The following is a 20,635-nucleotide window of genomic DNA, read 5'->3' on the forward strand; positions in this document are numbered from 1 at the left end:
ATAACTCCCCCTGTTTTCCATGGACTATGACTGGTCTCATCTACTTTCATTTGGTTTCTTAAATCTTCAACTCTTGGATGGTTTTCCCTGAAATCTGTGAAACACAGCCAAGTAAGCAATTTTCAACTCACATCTGGAAAAGAGACAAAATACCACATACCTACCGTGGCTCTCCCCACCCCCAAAACGTCATTTTATTTTATTATTCTTAAAGAAGATTTGGTAATACAGTCAAAATTTTCATTATTCACGTGTGTATATGTGTATGTGTATACATGCATACATACATACGCATTATTACATTAATTATATATGTATATATATGTACACACACATATGTATGTATTTCACTATGGATTTTAAAAGCCACAGATTTCATTAGGTGGGGAGTTCAACATTACAAGAATCTACTGGCAAAAACTTAAAAAATTTTATATATCGGTAGCCTCTGTGCTTTTTTTTTTTTAAGATTTATTTATTTGAGAGAGAGAGAGGGTGTGTGAGCAGAGGGAGGGGTAGAGAGAGTGAGAGAACCTCAGGCAGACTCTCCTGCTGAGTGCAGAGCCCAGATGCAGGGCTCGGTCCCAGGACCCTGACATGCCCTGAGCCGAAATCAAGAGTCAGACACTTAACTGACTGAGCCACCCAGGCGCCCCTGGGAACCTCTACTTTTTTGTTAATTCTGGAGGATGCCTTTATATGACCTTTTAGTCCTACAGCTGTAGTTTCTGCTGAGGACCCTCAGTCAGCCTCCTTTCCCTCATTGTATTCTCCATAGTTGTTATGTTGCTTCTCCCTAATTTGAGTGATTTTTTTCCTACCCTCCAAGTTAGAATTATTTTTTCCTATTTTCAATGCTCTGATAGCACAGCGTCTACCCCTCATGGGTCTTGGTCATACCACGAATACAGTGATGGCTGCATACTCTTCTCTCCCTAAAGGAGACGATTGTGCTTAGCTCCTTGATTTGCTCACATTACTCGGTGTCCAGAATGATGTTTCTACGGAATTTGAAATGACACTTGCTGTATTTCTGTTTTAGTCAGTTCAGGATGTTATAACAAAGTGCCATAGACTAGGGGACTTAAACAACAGACACTCATTTCCCACAGTTCTGGAGGCTGTGAAGCCCAAGATCAAGGTCCTCCCAGATTCAGTGCTTGATGAGGGCCCTGTTCCTGGAAGGTAAACAGCTGCCTTTTGGCTGAGTGCTCACATGGTCTTTTTTAGACGTGTGTGACTGGAAAGAGATCTCTTTCTCTCTGTCTTTATACTTTTTATGAGGGCACTAATTCCACCACAAGGGCCCCACCATCATGACTTAATCTAATCCTAATTACCTTCAGAAGGCCCAGCTCCTAATACCATCATACTGGGGCCTAAGGCTTTAACATAGGAATTTTAAATGACACAGATACTCAATCCATAGCAGTGCCCCTCTTCTTGGATATTTTCCTTATTTAGAAGTTAGAAAATATATATTATTGAGTGCTCATTAAGTGCTCAATATTCAATTAAACTGTTTTCCATCTGAACGGCAGGACCATGCTCATCCCTGGGGATGCAAATTTGAAATCACATGACCTATTGGACACTGAGTGAATTCTCTGTAAAAAGAAAACAAGAGAAAAAAATGCAAGGGGTGTGTGGTAGATAAGGACTTTTTTTTTTTTTTGTATTTGGAATTTTGTATTCCAAATAGCTTTGATTAAAAATAAAGACTAAGGAGACCTGAATTCAAAGGCACATGAGATGATATCTTTGTTATATCTTTGTTATGAGATTATATATTTATTATGTAGAAAATATTGTTCCAACAGCGAAGTAAAGAGCAAAGGTACAAGCTGGCAGCTCTGATTTGCATTTGCATAAAATAACTCTTAACTAGAGTGGAAACAAGCAAACCAGTGGCAGTCTATTTCACTGAACCACGCAGGAAGTGATGGTGATTTGATCTATGGTACAGAAATGGGAACAGGGTTCCAGATGTCATGGGGACATAGAACTGCTGTGACATAGTGGCTAAGTGGGATGTATGAAGGCAGGACGTGAAGAAGAATACTCAGTGGTTGCATTCATTTGCTGTGATGCAAAAGGCAAGAGGAGAACCAAGACTGGTTTGTTTTTCAACAGGCGAAGTGTTAGAGGTGTCTCACACAGTCAAGTGTCTGTATCCCATAGGTGATTAAACATTTAAATCTGGAATTCAGGGAAGACACCTGAGTGGAGATAAAGGATTTGGCATCATTATTATGGCTGGTGATTAAATGTTGGAAGTAGATTAAATGACTTGACAAGACAGTGTAGAGTGAAGAGATGAGAGCCACATAGGACCCCAGAGAAGAGAAATACCTTCAGTATGGTTTTATGTGTAGTCTAATTGATGGAATGTTTAGGGTAAAAATACATCTCTCATCTTTCATTAAGATCCTCTCTTCATTACACATTTGGACTGGGAACCGTGACTTTTCATGCTTTTTACCAGTACAAAACAACAGAATATGCATGTCATTGTGTAAACTTAGAATGGTGAATATTCCATGGCTGGTATCTGCTTTTAAACCTGACTGGGGTCCTTGACATTCCATTGGTTGGGCGTCTGACTCTTGGTTTTGTCTCAGGTCATGATCTCAGGGTTGTGAGATCAAGCCCCATGTGGAGCTCCAAGCTCAGTGGAGAGTGGTTGAGATTCTCTTCATCTTCTGCTGCCTCTTCCCCTGCTGCTCTCTCTCTCTCTAAAATAAATAAATAAATCTTAAAACAATAAGATAAAAGCTGACTATTAAGTTTTCAGAATTTGTACTAGTCAGCTCATAAACACAGTGCTTCTTAAATATTAATTACATACACTTAAAATTAAGTAAAATTTACTAAAAGCAAATGTGGTAAATACCAAAACTACTACATCGTGCTATTATGCCTTGTTTTTGAAGATATTATAATATATCTTTTGGATCCATGTGGTGGAAATATGATATGCTGCTGTGCTACTGATATCTCTTTACAATTCGTATTCGATAATATCACCTTGGTAGATCGAAATTGGTAGTATTTATACCATAGAAATTGACAAACACTACAAATCAGGGTCTTCCTAACCCCCTAAGTTAGTGAATAACACACTCCTGTGTATGTATGAGTGTGGCGTGTGTGTGTGTTAAACCTTTAAGATCTTACTGGGCATCATAATATATAAACAATATGTGATCAACATACTCATTTGTTTTTGTCTTCTTGTGTGGTAGAGCTAGATGAATAGTAAGTGCGGAGAAAAGGAAAAACAATTACTTTTACAAACTGCTTGTTTAATTAATGGCATGTTCTAAAAACAACTAACAATTTTTATATGTCCATTATACTGTTTTCCTTAATTATATTCATTTTATTATAAAATATTAAATGTGACTTTATGTAATTTAGAAAATACGCAAATGTAGGAGGAAGAACAGGAGGCCTATTACCCAGAGGTCTATTTTTAGGTGAAAAAATATGAATTATTAATACAGTAATGTCATTGGTGTTTACAGCTGCATGATATGGAGTTTAAGAGCTAGGATTCACTTTACATTAGGCTGATGATATTTACCTGTGAGTGTTTCTGGAAGGGGTTAAATAAGATGTGAAAAAGACCAGACACTGGCCCTGGCACATTAGTCAAAGACCATTCCCAGCCTCCTTCCTTCCTCTCTCCTCCCTTCCTCAGAGTTGATGTCTCTGTAGGACAGGCTCCCCTCAGCCTTGGTCCCTCTGCAGGGCTGTTTAGGAAAGAATATGAGGTGCTGCCTGCACCACGCCTCCAAGGTCGGGTGCCTCATGGGGACTGTTGGGTTGTTCTTGCCTCCTCACCACGGGGTCATCTGCTTCCTGGTCCCAAACCCACCAGTTACCACATCAGGGCAGAGACGTTCAAAGGGAGAAAAGGCTCATGTTTCTTGACGTTTTTTTTTAAGATGTTATTTATTTATTTGAGAGAGAGAGAGAGAGCACAAGTGTGGGGCAGAGGCAGAGGGAGAAGCAGACTCCCCATTGAGCAGGGAGCCCAATGCGGGGCTTGATCCCAGGATCCTGGGCTCATGACCTGAGTTGAAGGCAGATGCTTAACAGACTGAGCCACCCAGTCATCCTAAGGGTCATGTTCCTGTCCCAAGTGTTCTAGCCAAGACCCTTGAGGGCATGGGGGGGTCTTCTGCCTATGTAATTAGGCTGTACTTTTCATCAACACCCAAGAAATCTTGTGTAATGAACATAAATACAAGGAAAATTTCTTTTTTTAAAGAGAGAGCTAAGATTCATAAGTCAGACTGACCAAGTAAAAATCTGTTTTCTGCAATTTTCTAACTTTGAAACCTTGATCAAATTACTTCTCTGGGACTAATCTTCCGTATATATAAATAGAGACAATAACAGCACCAACGCTATAGAGTTGATGTGAAGAATTAATAAAAAAAAAATCCACATACAACATTCAGCATATGTAGTAGTGTTCGACACTGAGAAACAACAGAAGTAGGAAATAAGTATTATATCTGGAAAGCAGGATAACACTTTGAGAAGATTTAAAGAAGATTTTGGCATAGAATATTACTTTAATTAAAACAAAAACTGTGCCTTATGTTATTGTTGATATGTGAGTATACAATATATCTATCCAAAGAGCATAACTATAGTTTTTGTAGCATAGTAGTATGGATGGATTCTCACAATGCATTTAATGTCAGTGATCATAATAGTAAACGCCGTGGGGAAAGGAGAACATTGAAAGACAGCAGAAAGGAAAAGCAATTCAGATAAGTAATGCTGAAAAAAAAAAAAAAACAATGAAGAAATTGAGTTATGAAAATCCAGTATTTCATCCTCACCCCAGGCGGTGACCATCTTCTCTCTTTTTCTTTCCATGCCACTCACTGCCTTGGATTTAGCTGTAGTTTACATTGGTAAAGGTCACAACCGTGGTATCTACTTAATTGGACAAGGATGATTTGTTTTTTGTGTTTTTTTCCCCCAGTTTGTTAGAAATGCCAAAGTCATTCTAGGGCAGCAGTCAACAGTGACCCTATTCAGGAGCTTAAAGGCATCCGAGCGAAAATTGCATTCTGCTTGGTGCCCGGCAGTTTAAAGCAAAGTGGATTTGTATTTCCCTCTCTTCTGCCAAAAATCTGTTGCAATGCAATTTCCAAGAACTCTCAAGGCAGTGCACCTGGAATCATCATAGACCAAAGGGTCTCAACCTAGGCTGCATTTTTAATCACCGGTGGTTTCACTCACACCTGAGTTGACGTCAACAATCACAATTCTGATACAATCCAGCTGAAAAGCAGGCTAGTTTGGGGATTATTCCAAGCTCCCAGATTATTCTAATTTATATCCAATGTTGAGAACTATTAAGATCCTTACTCTACGAATGGGAAGGGAGTCTAAAATTAAGCCTGCCCTTTTCCCCCACTTCCCTAGAGAAGAGAAGATTTCTCGACTAGCTCAGAGGTTTTAGATAGATCTGGTGTTCTACCAGTTGTCTGTCATTAGCGCACTATTTGGTTATCTTTCACACCTAACAACTATTGGTATTCTTCCAGGCTACAAAAATATATTGTATATCTTTATATCCAGGGTTATTGTAAGGATAAAAATGAACACATAAGTTTAAAACATTTTTGTAAAATATAACATTACAACTAAGGAATTTTGTTTGGATTTCATTTTTGGTCCTAGGAGGTCTTAATATCTTCTTTGATTACTTCACAGCAGAGATGGCATACATGTGGCAATGAAGCTAAGCTTCAGTTAAAAATATATCATGTTTTACACGTTGTTTTATGAATATACATACTATATATGTACATAAATATTTATAAAATTATAGTATCAATTATAAGATACATGTTTGATCTGGTAAATATGAAAACTGAACCCACAAGGAATCTTTGATCTATTTTGTTTAGTATACTGGTGTGCAGGTTTGTACCTTGGAATAGTCTGAAGCCAAATTCTCATTAGCTTTCATTTATTCTTGATCCTTGATACTTATATAATAAGAACATTATTTATAGAAATTGATTAGTTGAGTATCTCTATGAAGTGCTTTCAAAGACAGTTGTTAGCAACAGGAGGACATAATTCATTCAATCTTCCTAAAATTAAAATGAGAATAAAACATTCTTGGTCAGGGGCGCCTGGGTGGCACAGCGGTTAAGCGTCTGCCTTCGGCTCAGGGCATGATCCCGGCGTTATGGGATCCAGCCCCACATCAGGCTCTCCACTATGAGCCTGCTTCTTCCTCTCCCCCTCCCCCTGCTTGTGTTCCCTCTCTCGCTGGCTGTCTCTATCTCTGTCGAATAAATAAATAAAATCTTTAAAAAAAAAAAATTCTTGGTCAAAATGTTATCTTAGGTAAGTCTAGGAAATCATATCAATATTCAGAGAAAACCTCACTGCTTATCTTCTCTGTCATAAAAGAATGGCCATGAGGTTCCATTTTCTTTTTATTTTCTTTCATAATTGAGATTCTATTGGTTGTCTTGAGGACCAATACACAGATATTTCAATTTGTACATAATTAATGTATGTACCCAAGAAATTAAAAGGTGTGCAGTTGTGATTCTTTTCTAAACAGTTATTCCAGTGACTTTCCAACTTAAATTTGGAGGCAAATTTCTTCTTAAGAGGATATCAAGTGCAAGTATTTTCAAATGTTGCTAAGCTGTTGTGTCATAAATCCCCCTAACTCACAATATCATCTATACCACATACTCAGCACGTTATCAAAGTTACGAGGTAAACAGAACTACCAGGACCAAAATGTTACAGAGTGCATGAAATTCTGACAAGGAGAGTGAAGGTCAAGAAATGGTTTTCCTTAGGAAACAATTCTACTAAAAATAGAATGAGAAGAGAAGTAATTTAAAATGTTCAAGACATAATAAATGCAGGACTGTGGCTCCAAAGTGCCATCCAGTGTGCTGTGTATTATAGGATATAAAACTATTTCCCCATCTGTGGAATGATAATCAAGACAATCAAAACCTCCCATATTCAATATCCCACTATTTTCTGATCCCACTATATTCTACCATAAATAAACAACCAGCAAATTATTTCACCTCTTAAAAAAAAAAATTTACACTTTAAAAATGGGATGAGGCAGGATTCTCTCCTTCCTAAAAACGTTTCTAGAGCTCCTAAAAGATTTACATCTACAAAATACTTGATAAAAATATTCCTCTGGATTGTATAAGAAGGGAGACAGGCACAATTGGTAAGACATGATATATGATGTAGTCACACTCAGCTTTTTTCTCTCCTGCTTTATCAGAGGCTGGACCCTCCTTTTTTGTAGTTACTCCATTTTCTGCAGGTAAATCATCTGTAGTTTCTGGGCTAGACATTTTCACCTGTTTTTCCTTTGCTCCTCTTTTCCCTTTTGTCTGAAGATTTATCATTTCCTGCTGCATTTTCTGGTTTTCTTTCCACTTTCGCAGGAGCAGGTTTAGTTGACAAGCTCCCCTGCTGATCTCCTCCTGGGCTTCTACTTCACTGCCCCATTGGCAGAGCCCATCCTCTAGTGCCTCCTGGTGGCAGGAAGGGCAGTGGCTGTGTGCTGGGGGCCGTATCATGAGCAGGGGCTTCGTGAAGCTGCACTGCCTTGCCCCTACCACTCCGTGTTGCCATATAAGCTGCTGGGACCCGCAGGGGGAGAACGGGAAGACTGGTTCTATTTTCTTTTCTTATATTTTCATTAACATTTTCAGACACTCATCAAGTAGTAATAACTTTCATGGTGACTCCAGTGTAACAGAGATTAAGTTATTTCAAAGGCGTTTTAGATTACCTCCTACTTCCCACTTGGCTATTCATAAGTAAGACATAGCTCAATATCCCCTCCACTGATTATCAATGCAAAGGACATTTTATCTTAGACACTAGAAATTATTATCCAACTTTTCTTTTGTCTCTTTAGATGCAATAAAATTCTTGATCCTAAAAACTCCATCTGCAAGAGATATTTCCTTATTACACTTGCAGAAGAAAGGGATATCTATAAGGAATTTAATCAGCTTTTTGATCATTTTAAGTCGTCAGTGCTTTTTTTTCTCTCCAGGAATTATTCACTCATTTATTCTTATATCTTGCAGCCACTGGCAATCTACTAAAAGTTTTTTTTAACAAGGGAAACCTGAAAAAAAATTACAATTTTAGAGAGATAATTCTGGTACAGGCATACCTCGGAAATATTATGGGTATGGTTCCAGACCACTGTAATAAAGCAAGTCAAGTGAATATTCTGATTTCTCAGTGTATATTAAAGTTATATTCACACTATACTGTAGTCTAGTTAAAGTGTATAATATCATTATGTCTATAAAAAGTACATACTTTAATTAAAAAATACTCTGTTGCTAAAAAAAATCAAAAGATAAAAAGACTTCAAAAGCATGCAGAGAAGACACATTACAAAAACATGGAATAATAATTACCCCCAATGTAATCACAGTTGGGCCAACACCTGACTTTTCAACAGCAATGATGGAAGCCAGAAGGTAGTAGAATAAGATCTCCAACAGACTGAGATAAAACAGCTGTCAATCTATTAGTCTATACCCTGTAAGAACTAGGGAGAATTAAAATAATTTACAGACAAATAGAAGCCAAAAGACTTTGCTACCAAAAGAGCTCACTGAAGGAATTTTAAAGGAAGAACTCAGTTGCAAAAGAAATAGTGCTCAAAGACATCAGTAGTATGTGGGCAAAATAAAGCAACATCAATTGTTTGTAGTAATTGATTACGTTGATTATAATGTAATAAAAATTAGTGGTCATAATTGGCCTAAAACACTGTTATAGTAGCTTATAAATAGTGAAAGGGTGGTCAGAATTAAAACACTCTAAGGTTTTTGTATTTTTTGGAAAGGAAAAATATTGAATAACTGCAAACTCTGGGAAGTATTCACATCAAAATATTCTGAATAACCCCCCCACACATAAAAATACTTTATTACTAAAAAATGCTAGCCATAAAAAAAAACATGCTAGCCATTATCTGAGCTTTCAGCAAGTCATAATCACTGACTACAGATCACCATAATAAATATAATAATTATGAGAAGTTTGGAAATATTGTAGGAGGTACCAAAATGTGACAGAGACATGAAGTGAACAGATGCTGTCAGAAAAATGGCACTGAGAGACTTGCTTGATGCAGGGTTGCCACAAACCTTCTGTCTGTAGAAAACACAGTATCTGCTAAGTGCAATAAAAGCAAGGTACACCTGTGGCAATATAGAGAGAATGATTAGGAGGACAAGATGATACTAGCAAATAAAATTTTTAGAAGATTAATAGTATCTTCTTGGGAAGAGACAATGAGACCGTAGTGGTGGGAAAGGAGAAGGGGATGGATCTGAGATCTACAAAGAACTTCTCAAACTCAATACACGAGAAACAAATAATCAAATCAAAAAATGGGCAGAAGACACGAACAGACACTTTTCCAATGAAGACAAGCGAATGGCTAACAGACACATGAAAAAATGTTCAACATCATTAGCCATCAGGGAAATTTGAATCAAAATCACGTTGAGATACCACCTTACGCCAGTTACAATGGCTAAAATTGACAAGGCAAGAAACAACAATTGTTGGAGAGGATGTAGAGAAAGGGGATCCCTCTTACATTGTTGGTGGGAATGCAAGTTGGTACAGCCACTTTGGAAAACAGTGTGGAGGTCCCTTAAAAAGTTAAAAATTGAGCTACCCTATGACCCAGCCATTGCACTACTGGGTATTTACCCCAAAGATACAGACGTAGTGAAGAGAAGGGCCATATGCACCCCAATGTTCATAGCGGCATTGTCCACAATAGCTAAATCGTGGAAGGAGCCGAGATGCCCTTCAACAGATGACTGGATTAAGAAGACGTGGTCCATATATACAATGGAATATTTCTCAGCCATCAAAAAGAACAAGTTCTCAACATTTGCTGCAACACGGACGGGACTGGAGGAGATAATGCTAAGCGAAATAAGTCAAGCAGAGAAAGACAATTATCATATGGCCTCACTCATTTATGGAACATAAGAAGTAGGAAGATCGGTAGGAGAAGAAAGGGAAGAAAAAAGGGGGGAGGTAAACAGAAGTAGGAATGAACCATGAGAGACTATGGACTCTGGGAAACAAACTGAGGGCTTCAGAGGGGAGGGGCATGGGGGAATGGGATAGGCTGGTGATGGGTATTAAGGAGGGTACGTATTGCGTGGTGCACTGGGTGTTATACGCAAGTAATGAATCATGGAACTTTACAGTAGAGCTAATAAGACAAAACAATGACCCTAATAAACTAAAATATATAAATGCTAAATGTATAGCATGATATCCGGTATATAGTATAGCTAGTGTTTAAGAGCATAGATTCTAAAGGCAAACTGCCCAGATTTAAATTTGTGCTCTGCTACTAATCAGCTGTGTAACAAAGGCAAATTTTTAAACCAATTTCTTACCAGCAACATGGGGATAATACTATTTTCCTGCAAAGGTTGTTATGAGGACAAACTAAATATTGTTAGTTTCAGATTTATTTGTTCTAATGAAATATCATTGTGTGTCCATCTCTGGGGAAGTGCCCATCACAAAATTCTATATGGGGATTGACAATAAGAAAATAATACGTACATTCATCAAAAGAATTTCCGCAAAAGGACTTCCAAAAACAACAGGAAACATAAGATCTTTATATTTGCTGAAAGTAATTATTGTTTGTACTAGATTTGATGAAAGACCAGAGAATTGCCGTCTTGATCCACCCTCAATGCACTGAGTTGGATTTAAATGTTTCAAAGAAAATTAAAAATAGTAGCCTTGCTTTTCATCACTATATGAAGCACATTGATATTTAGGATTTTGTGAAATTATAGACAGTCTTTTTGAATCTCCTAGAGTGCTGGTGTTAGTCTTTCCTATGACATATTTAGTCCTCTTTGATCTCCTCCTTATGAAATCAAGAATATTTCCTGAGTGTCTATAGCTACCTAACCCAGGAAGTTACTCAAATCAAGTATACTCAAAGACCAAACTTTTCTCCTTTGTAGGCTGTTGCATAAGTTCTAATTGCTCAATAAAAATAATAACAATAGTGATGAGCTTAATTTGCAGAGTCCTTTACGGTAGTAACTATAAGATGTTTTATTAGATTATCGCAATAAATAGAGTAGATCTTACTTTAACTATTTTACTTAAAAAGGAACTGAAACACGAACCCAGGTTTTATATGCCAAATCCTGTGCACCAAATCACTGTCTCAAAATGCACATTACTTAGAACCTTAGATATATTCTTACAAAAAGGAACGAACATTTAAATATGCTCTGCTTCTTAGGTTATCACAACACTTAAATTTTATAGAGTATTTGTTCTGTAACTGACTTACTGCTGATGGCTTTGCACAAGTTTTCTCAGTTAAAATCCAGAAGAACATTTTGAGGTGGTACTGATAATATTCTGATGTTAGAATGTAGTGAGAAAACTAAGGCATTATAGAGGTTAGTGACCCATCTTAAATCTCAAAACTAGGTCATTGGCAACTGAGGTTTTGAAGTCAAGTATATCTGGCTTTAGAGTCTGAGAGCCTGACCATCACTTTACATCTGAAGATGTGACTCTGATAACACCCCCCCCTTGCATTTAGAAGAGAAGAAAAAAGGAATAAATAGCAAAACAACAAGAAAACAATTCACAAAATGGCAATAGTAAGTCTACACTTATTTACTTTAAAGGTAAATGGACTAAACTATCCAAAGACATAGAGTAGGAAAATGGGTATAAAAGCAAGACCTAACTATATGCTGCCTACAACAGACAAATTTCAGCTTTAGGGACATGTATAGACTAAAAGTGAAGGGATGGAAAAAGACATTCTATCCTTATGGAAATCAAAAGAAAGCAGAGATAGCTATACTTATATCAAACAAAATAAACTTTAAACCAAAGACTATAAAAAAGAGACCCAAAAAAATACCATTATATAACAACAAAGTGGTCAATTCATCAGGAGATTACAAAATTAATAAATATACACCCAAAATAGGAGCACCTAAATATATAAAATGAATATTAACAAATCTGAAGGGAGAATAGACAGCAATGTAACACAGTGCTAGTAAGGGACTTCAGTAGCCCCCTTTCAACAGTGGATAGATCATCCAAACAGAAAAGAATACACTGGATTCAAACTATGTGTTAGATTAGATAGACCTAACCGTCATTTACAGAATATTCCATCTAACGGCAGGATACATATTCCTCGCAAGCACACATGGAACATCCTCCAGGACAGATCATATCTTAGGCCACAAAACAAGTCTTAATAAATTTAAGAAAAGTGAAATAATATCAAGCATTCTTTCTAACCTCAATGGTATGAAATAAGAAAAGAATCATAAGAAAACTGGACGATTCACAAATAAGTGAAGATTAAACAATATATTCCTGCACAATCAATAAGACAAAAAAGAAACCAAAGGAGAAATTTAAAAAAATATTTTTTCAGACAAATAAAGATGGAAACTTGACACACCAAAACTTACAGGATGCAGCAAAAGCAGTTCTAAAAATGAAATTTAGAGGGATGCTGGGTGGTTCAGTTGGTTAAGAGTCTGCCTTTGGCTCAGGTCATGATCTCTGGGTTCTGAGTTTGAGTCCCATATTGGGCTCCTTGCTCAGCAAGGAGCCTGCTTCTCCCTCTGCCTGCCACTCCCCCTGCTTGTGCATGCTCTCTCTCTCTTTTTCTGACAAATAAATAAATAAAATCTTAAAAAAAATAAAAATGAAATTTAGAGTGATAAACACCTACATAAAGAAAAAGAAAGATCTCAAATAAACAACCTAACTTATACCTCAAAGAACGAGCAAAAGAACAAACCGAACCCAAAGTTAACAGAAGGAAAGAAATAACAAAGATCATAGGCAAATAAATATAATAGAGACTAAAAAGATGATGGAAAAGATTGAAGAAATTAAGAGCTGATTTTTTTGGAAAAGATAAAATAGACAAGACTTTAGTTAGACTTACAAAGAGACAAAGAGAAAGGACTCAAGTAATAAAATTGCAATAGAAAGAAATGGTGTTACAACTGATGCCACACAAAGAAAAGGGATCATAACAGGCTGCTATGAACAGCCATGCACCAAAAAGTTGCACAATCTAGAAGAAATAGATAAATTGCTAGAAACACAACATGTATCAAGACTGAATCATGCTGAAATATGAAATATGAAGAGACCAGTCGCTACTAAGGAGATTAAATCAGTAATCAAAAACCTCCCAGGAAACAAAAGTTCAGGACCGGGTGACGTCATTGGTGACTTCTGTCAACCATTTAAAGAGGAATTAATACCATTTATATCAAAGAGAAGAAAAGAGGGAAAACTTCCAAATGCATATTAGGTCAGCATTCCCCCGATACCAAAGTCAGACAAGGACACTACAAGGAAAGAAATTATGGGCCAATATCCTCGATGAACATAGATGCAAAAATCCTCCACAAAATATTAACAAATGGAATTCAACAGTACTTTGAAATGATCATACACCGTGATCAAGTGGGATTTATTCCAGAGATGCAAAGATGATTCAACACCTACAAGTCAGTAAATGATCTAAGAATCATATGATCATCTCAACCGATGCAGAAAAAGCATTTAACAAAATTCAATATCCCTTTATGATAAAAAGTCTCCACAAACTGGGTAGAAAGGGAATGCACTTCAACATAATACAGACCACATATGACACGTCCTCAGCTAACATCATACTCAACTGTGAAAAGCCAAAATCAGAAGCAAGGTTGTTCACTCAGAATTGGATGTCCTAGGCAGAATCATTAGCAAGAAAAAGAAATAAAACGCATCTGCGAAAGAAAGAAGAAAATCTCTGTTTGTAGATGATATGATCTTATAAATAGAAAACTCTAAAGACTCCAACGGTCAGAATTAATAACTTCAGCGAACTTGCTGGAAGGTACTTGTGAGCCTTCTGTTTTGATCTGCCACATCCTGTTGATTCAGAAGATACTACCTACAGAATGTGCACTGCTGAGGTAAATTTATAAGATAACTTTTTTGAAATGGTTCAGCAACATTCTCTGTAGAGACAATTAATATTGTTAAAATTACTATCTGGTTGACAGAATTCACCTTACTATCCAAATCTATCTATAGATTCAATGTAATCTCTGTCAGAATTCCAGTGGCATTTTTTACAGAAATAGAAAACAGCAAACCTAGAATTTGTATGGAACCACAAAAGATCCCCAATAGCCAAAGCAATCCTGAGAAAGAACAAAATTGGAGGCATCACACTCACTGATTTCTAACTATATTACAAAGCTATAGTAGTCAAAGCATATAGTAGTGGCATAGAAACAGATGTGTAGATCAATGGAATAGAATAGAGAGCCCAAAAGGAAAAAAAAAAAAAAACACACACAAAACCCCCAGCCATTTTTTATTCAGGTAAACCTGAATTCAGTTGTCTGCTCTGTTACTTCCTAAGTGACTTAATCTTTCGCAAGTGCTTTGACATCTTTAAGAATCTGTTATCTCAAAGAACAATCTGTTATCTCATACAATACAATAATAATACTAACTTTGTAGGGTGGTTAGGGAAGACAGCATGAGGCGATGCATTTACAGCACACTCATAAATATTCAATTAATGTTAGTTTCTTATAAGTAGGTAGATAAGAGGGTATCAGTTGAGTCTCTCTTTCCATTATATGCAAAAATTAAAGTTTCCGATGCTTGTGGAAGCATTTCAATGATAGCACTAAATGGACATATGGTTGATGGTTTAATTCACAACAGTAAACTCCTGAGGACCTGGGGTATATTTTCATTATTTTAGTTCCTCTAAAGCTCGCCATAATACCTTGTAACTAACAGTAAATGTTTGATAAATGAAGAAACTAATGAATAAATTAATGAATGAGGAATCTGAGAGAAGGAATAGTTCCTCATTAGCCAAATTACAATGTATTCATGAACCACTATATCTCTCTTAAAGCTTCTTCACACCCGTAGAATCATTCTATCATGGAGAGTAAACATATTCATTTTAGTGACAGCAACTGCTGTGAATTTCCATATTAAACACATGCTCTTTTCATACTTAATCATTAGTCATGTGTGTATTGTGAATTTCAGTATCCGTGATGGGAACAGCCTTGCCTCAATCCAACCTACTACTCTTAATAGTTATCCCCCTTAAGGCTAGACTAGAGTCAATGAAAAGTGAGCATGGGGTTCAGGCTATTTCATTTCCAGTATCATATGTAAAATACTCTAATTTTATTTTAAAACAAAATATAAAAGCTGTGAATATTCTTGAATGTCTTTTTCATGGATGATGATAAAACTACCATGTTTAAGTTATCCAAGACACACCAGTGTTTAGTTTTCCAAAATAACCTTATGTTTATTATCCAGACTTTAATTAAAATACAGAATGTGCCACGTGATCTCATTAAATCCCTGAGAACTTTTAATTTTGCTGCTGCTCATTCTCCATGGCTTAATTTACCATTGGACTCTAATCCATTCAGGAATCAAACATATAAAGGAGAACCTTTCCCACTACCTGGGGCACATGCTCTCAAAGGATGGAGATAACAGGGAGTTTCCCAAAATGCTTATGTGAAGACCCAAGGGGCAGCATTTCCAATCGTTTCCTACAAAGTTGATCATTTGTAAAACCAGCATTCATCTTATTTCCATGGATTAGGGATGCAATTTCCAATTATATTAGGATGAGCATCCCTCTATGCATGCCGGCCTGCTTTTCTGCGCACTTAAGAAATCCTGATTGACATTTTCCCAGGTCTCTCACTTGGGCAAAAGATAATATCCTCCTATTCTCTGAATGTTTGTGAGTCCCTGACCTGAATAATAAGATAGTATAAATAATACTACTACTTTCAGGGCTCCTGGGTGACTGTTGGTTAAATGTCTGCTTTTGGCTCAGGTCAAGATCCCAGGGTCCTGGGATCAAGCCCCACATCAGGCTTCCTGTTCAGTGGGGAGTCTTCTTGTCCCTCTCCCTCTGTTCCTGCTCGTGCTCTCTTTCTTGCTCACTGTCTCTCAAATAAATAAGATCATTTTAAAAAAATAAAGTCATTTGAAAAAATAATACCGACGCTTTCATTATTACCTGCTGCCCATAATACTGTTTTCAGATGAGTGATATGAACTCCTTCCTGCCAACCTCCCCACACAGTTGTCCAACTATGCCTAAATCCGCCACACACGTTAGACATTATAAACATTGGACTTCCCATCTAGAGCCATTCTTTACAACTGGGAAGGTGTCTCTCTCTCCCTGAAGCATCAGTTCTCACTTCCTCCTCATCCCTCCTGCTGTTGCTGCTAAAGCCCCAGCAATAGCCCAGCAAAATTCCAAATTGCATTATACCACTATCGACACAGTTGAAAGCATGCCCTTGGTCTCATTAAGCTATTACTTGAACCATGTTAAAAACAGACCTTCTCTGGCTTCTCCATATGCTTAATGTTTTGTTGGCATGAAATAGATAAAATGTTTAATTTTCAACTTTAAAATGTGTAAAATACATTTAATAAGACTATGTCTGAATTCCGAGTTTCTTTCTTTTCTTTCTTTTTTTTTTACTTTTAGCCATTTGTTAATGCTTTGAGATAAACTAATATTTTGAACATGTATATGGTATCAATTCTTTGTCATGTTTATATTCTTACAGACATAAGGCCACTCGTCATTTTTAATACCAACTACTTTTTAAAAATATTAATTATTTTTATTATAAAACGTTATTATTATAAAACATATGCTTAGGGGTGCATGGGTGCATGGGTGGCTCAGTCGGTTAAGTGTCTGACTTCAGACATGATCTCAGAATCCTGGGATCAAGCCCCATATCAGGCTCCCTGCTCAGCAGGGAGTCTGCTTCTGCCTCTCCCTCTGCCCCTCCCACCATTCGTGCTCTCTCTCAAATAAGTAAATAAAATATTTTTTTTTAAAGTATGCTTATTTGTCATGGACAAATTTAGAAAATAATGGTAATAGTAGTTGTTATTTGTTGAGTTGTGCTGTACCCATATGAACATATTTAATCCTCACAAAACTCTAGAAGGAGGAAATATTATTATCCTCATTCTTTTAATTTTTTTTCATTTGGAAAAATTTTAGATTTAAAAAAATACATTACAAAGATAGTACAGGGAGTTCCTGTATACCCGCCACTCAACTTTCCTTAATGTTAACATCTTCCATAGCTATGGTCATTTATCAAAATTAAGAAATTAGCATTGTGATATCATTACCAAACTACAGACCTTACTTGAGTTTCACCAGTCTTTCTACCAACGTCCTTTTTTACATTTCAGGGTACCATATTACATTTTTATTTTTATTTTTATTTTTTTTTAAAGATTTCATTTATTTATTTGACAGAGATAGAGACAGCCAGCGAGAGAGGGAACACAAGCAGGGGGAGTGGGTGAGGAAGAAGCAGGCTCATAGCAGAGGAGCCTGATGTGGGGCTCGATCCCACAACACCGGGATCACGCCCTGAGCTGAAGGCAGATGCTTAACCGCTGTGCCACGCAGGCGCCCCCATATTACATTTTTAGACATCATGTCTCATTAGTCTCCTCTGGTTTATGACAGCTTTTCAGTCTTTGTGTTTCATAACCTTGACACTTTAGAAGTCACGGTCAAATATTTTGTAGAAGATCCATCCCCTAAAGCAGGGTTGTCTGATGGGTTTTCACGCTGGGGCTATGGATTTGTGTAAATAATCTCACAAGGTTGTGGTGCTCTTCTTAGCATTATATCAGGTACATGACATTGCTGGTGATGTTAATCCTCATCACTTGCTTAAGATGGTACCTGCCAGATTTCTCCACAAAGGTAGCGCTTGTCCTTTGCCGTACTTTATTCTTTGGAAATGAATCATTAAGTTTAGCCTACACTCAAGGGAAAGGTAGTTAAGTTTCACCTGTTACAGAAAGGAATGTCTATGTGTATATTATTTAGAATTCTTCAGTAAGGAGTATTTGTCCTCCCCCCCCCATTTATTTATTCATTCAGTCATTTATTTATATCAGAACAGACTCATAGATATTTATTTTAGATTTTAGGTTATAATCCGGTACTATCATTATTTTTTTTCCTTCAAATAGACTTCATTTTTCAGAGCAGTTTCAGGTTCTAGCAAAATTTAGCAGAAATACAGAGTTCCCATATACTCTTTGTCCCCCCAACCCACCCCCACACACAACCTCCTCCACTGTTAACACTTCTCACTAGAGCGGCACATTTGTTGTAATTGATGAACCTACATGAACACCTCATTATTATCACCCAGAGCCCACCCTCTACTTTAGGCTTCTTGGTGGTGTAAATTCTATGTATTTTGACAATTGTGTAATGACGTGTATCCACCATCATACAGAATATATCCTCATCTTTCATATGAGCAAAATGAATTACAGAGATATTAGGTTGCTCGGAAAAAGTAATACATTGGCTGACATTGTATGAATGAAATAATAACATCTTATTAAAATTCATTGTAAATTTTATTTGAATTATTTTATATATCATTTCCTTGTAGATGTACACTATAATTGATTCATGTGTCTCCTCCTATCTGTTTTAATTTTTTTCCATTTGTCCATTTTAGTAAATATATAAGTGACATTTAGATAAAGATCTGTCTTGTACTCTACCATAAGAATAGAGTATGTAAAGACAGAAATCCTGCTTGTTCATTTTTACATCCCCCTTCTTCATTCATCCCTCTATTCGATGGCATTTAATGTAGTGCCTAGCACCAATACAGTAGGTGATAAATGATTGTTCACTGAATGAATGATTATCTAATAAGTTATTGAGCTTAAGGTTTTGTCAGGCACACCTTTGAAGCTGATATTATAGAGACCTGATTTCTGAGGCTTCTTGTAGCCACTCTCGGAAGGAAGAAATATGAGCAGAAGGGCATGTTGTTTTGATTGGGTGTCACATACTTAACCTCCTGAAAAATGACTTAAGACTTTCACATCCTGGAATGTGTTTTCATAGAATATTATTTAAAGTCTCATAATATTTTGGGGGACTTCATAAGTTCCACCTGTGTTAACAGCCATCTGTGAACTGCATCAAGCATGTAATCAAGGTTCCAGACCCTTTTGAAAATCCACTGTGTTCTGAAGTCTAACATTTTTATATATAAAAACGGGAATGGTTCCATAGTAGCCTTAATATGACGGACACAAAAGACCAACAAAAGACCTTCACTTTGGAGAAAATTACTTTGTCTAATACCACATACTCTGTTCATGCAACTAAAGTCATTTTCGGAGAATTTTTTAAAAGAAAGGTCCAAGAATGAACATCTACCAATTGTGATTTCCTAATAAAGTATGATCATTCATCTCCCCATTTTTAACTGACCGCATTTTCCTCCAGAAAAACCAGCTATTCCCTGCCTATTTTTAGGCACTCTCATTTTCTGGACCTAAATATCAGGTTTTTTGAACAAAATTCCATTTCCCACCCCCTTCTTCTTCTTCGAAGTTAGCTCTATGCCCTGTGTGGGGTTTGAACTCAGGACCCCAAGATCAAGAGTCGCATGTTCTACCAGCAGAGTCAGCCAGTCACTCCAAAATTCCATTCTTTTTGATTTGAGGAATCCTTTTTATTGCAGCACTATATAACAATTTATTTATGCTTCACTAATTACATCTTTTTTTTTTTTTCCTGTTGCCATCTCTACAGAGTTATTTTCCCGGTGTTGGTTTATATACCTATAAATGGATTCTGCTATTATCAAATGCTTGCGTTTTGATGCTACATTTAATCACCTGCAGATATTATTATCTCCTCTGCTGCTCCAGTACAACCATTATCTCTTAAGTATATGAATACTTTGAATTCTTGGAAGCCTTCCATATCTTTATGATATATTGGGGTCCCCTGAACAAATAATTTCTCTTGGGGTCTAATTTAATAACTTTTTTAATAATTTTATTAATTGGACTCTACCATCTACAACTGGTGAAATATGTAATAGGCCTATGGTAGTGTATAGCCGAAAGAATAAATCAGAAAGTTATTAAATTAGAACTGCTGTAGCCATCTTGTAATTATGTAGTAGTGTTCTGAAAACAGCAAGCAGAAAGATGGAAAATGACTGGATCCTGGCAACATCCTGGATTACAGAATTAACCAACTCTAGAACTCCTCTATATTAGGATTTCTTATGTGAGATAACAACTCTTAGTGTTTAGGCTGTTTTTAGTTGGGGATTATATAATTTACAATTAAGTGATTTTTAACTGATAGTCTTCAGTATGGTAAAGGAGAAAGATAATTGAACATATTAGAAATGAAAACTAGCATTATCAATGAAAAAAAAATCTTATGGAAAGACAGAGGTGAAGAAAAATGTGATCTTCCATGGGAGAATTTGGAAAGATTCAGTAGTGCATGTTATACTCCAAGTGTGTTTCAAGGGTAAGTGGAAATTTATCAGGAAAAGGATTTGGGGGAAAGTAGAAGTAACCGTGGGCTGAGGAACAGAGGAGGGGACTGTTAGGAATAATGCAAGACCTA

At 36.6% G+C, this 20,635-nt stretch overlaps 1 protein-coding gene and 1 pseudogene across 1 annotated transcript in view; one reads left to right on the forward strand and one right to left on the reverse strand.

The window, feature by feature from the left end:
- Window positions 1-20,635, forward strand: part of LUZP2 (leucine zipper protein 2) — a 235,305-nt gene that overhangs the window by 172,060 nt on the left and 42,610 nt on the right. The gene's annotated exons all lie outside the window — the stretch shown is intronic.
- LOC103659416 lies at window positions 7,191-7,552 on the reverse strand (annotated as a pseudogene).

Source organism: Ursus maritimus, unplaced genomic scaffold, assembly GCF_017311325.1.
Source record: "Ursus maritimus isolate PB19 unplaced genomic scaffold, ASM1731132v1 scaffold_23, whole genome shotgun sequence".
Classification (NCBI taxonomy): Eukaryota; Metazoa; Chordata; class Mammalia; order Carnivora; family Ursidae; genus Ursus; species Ursus maritimus.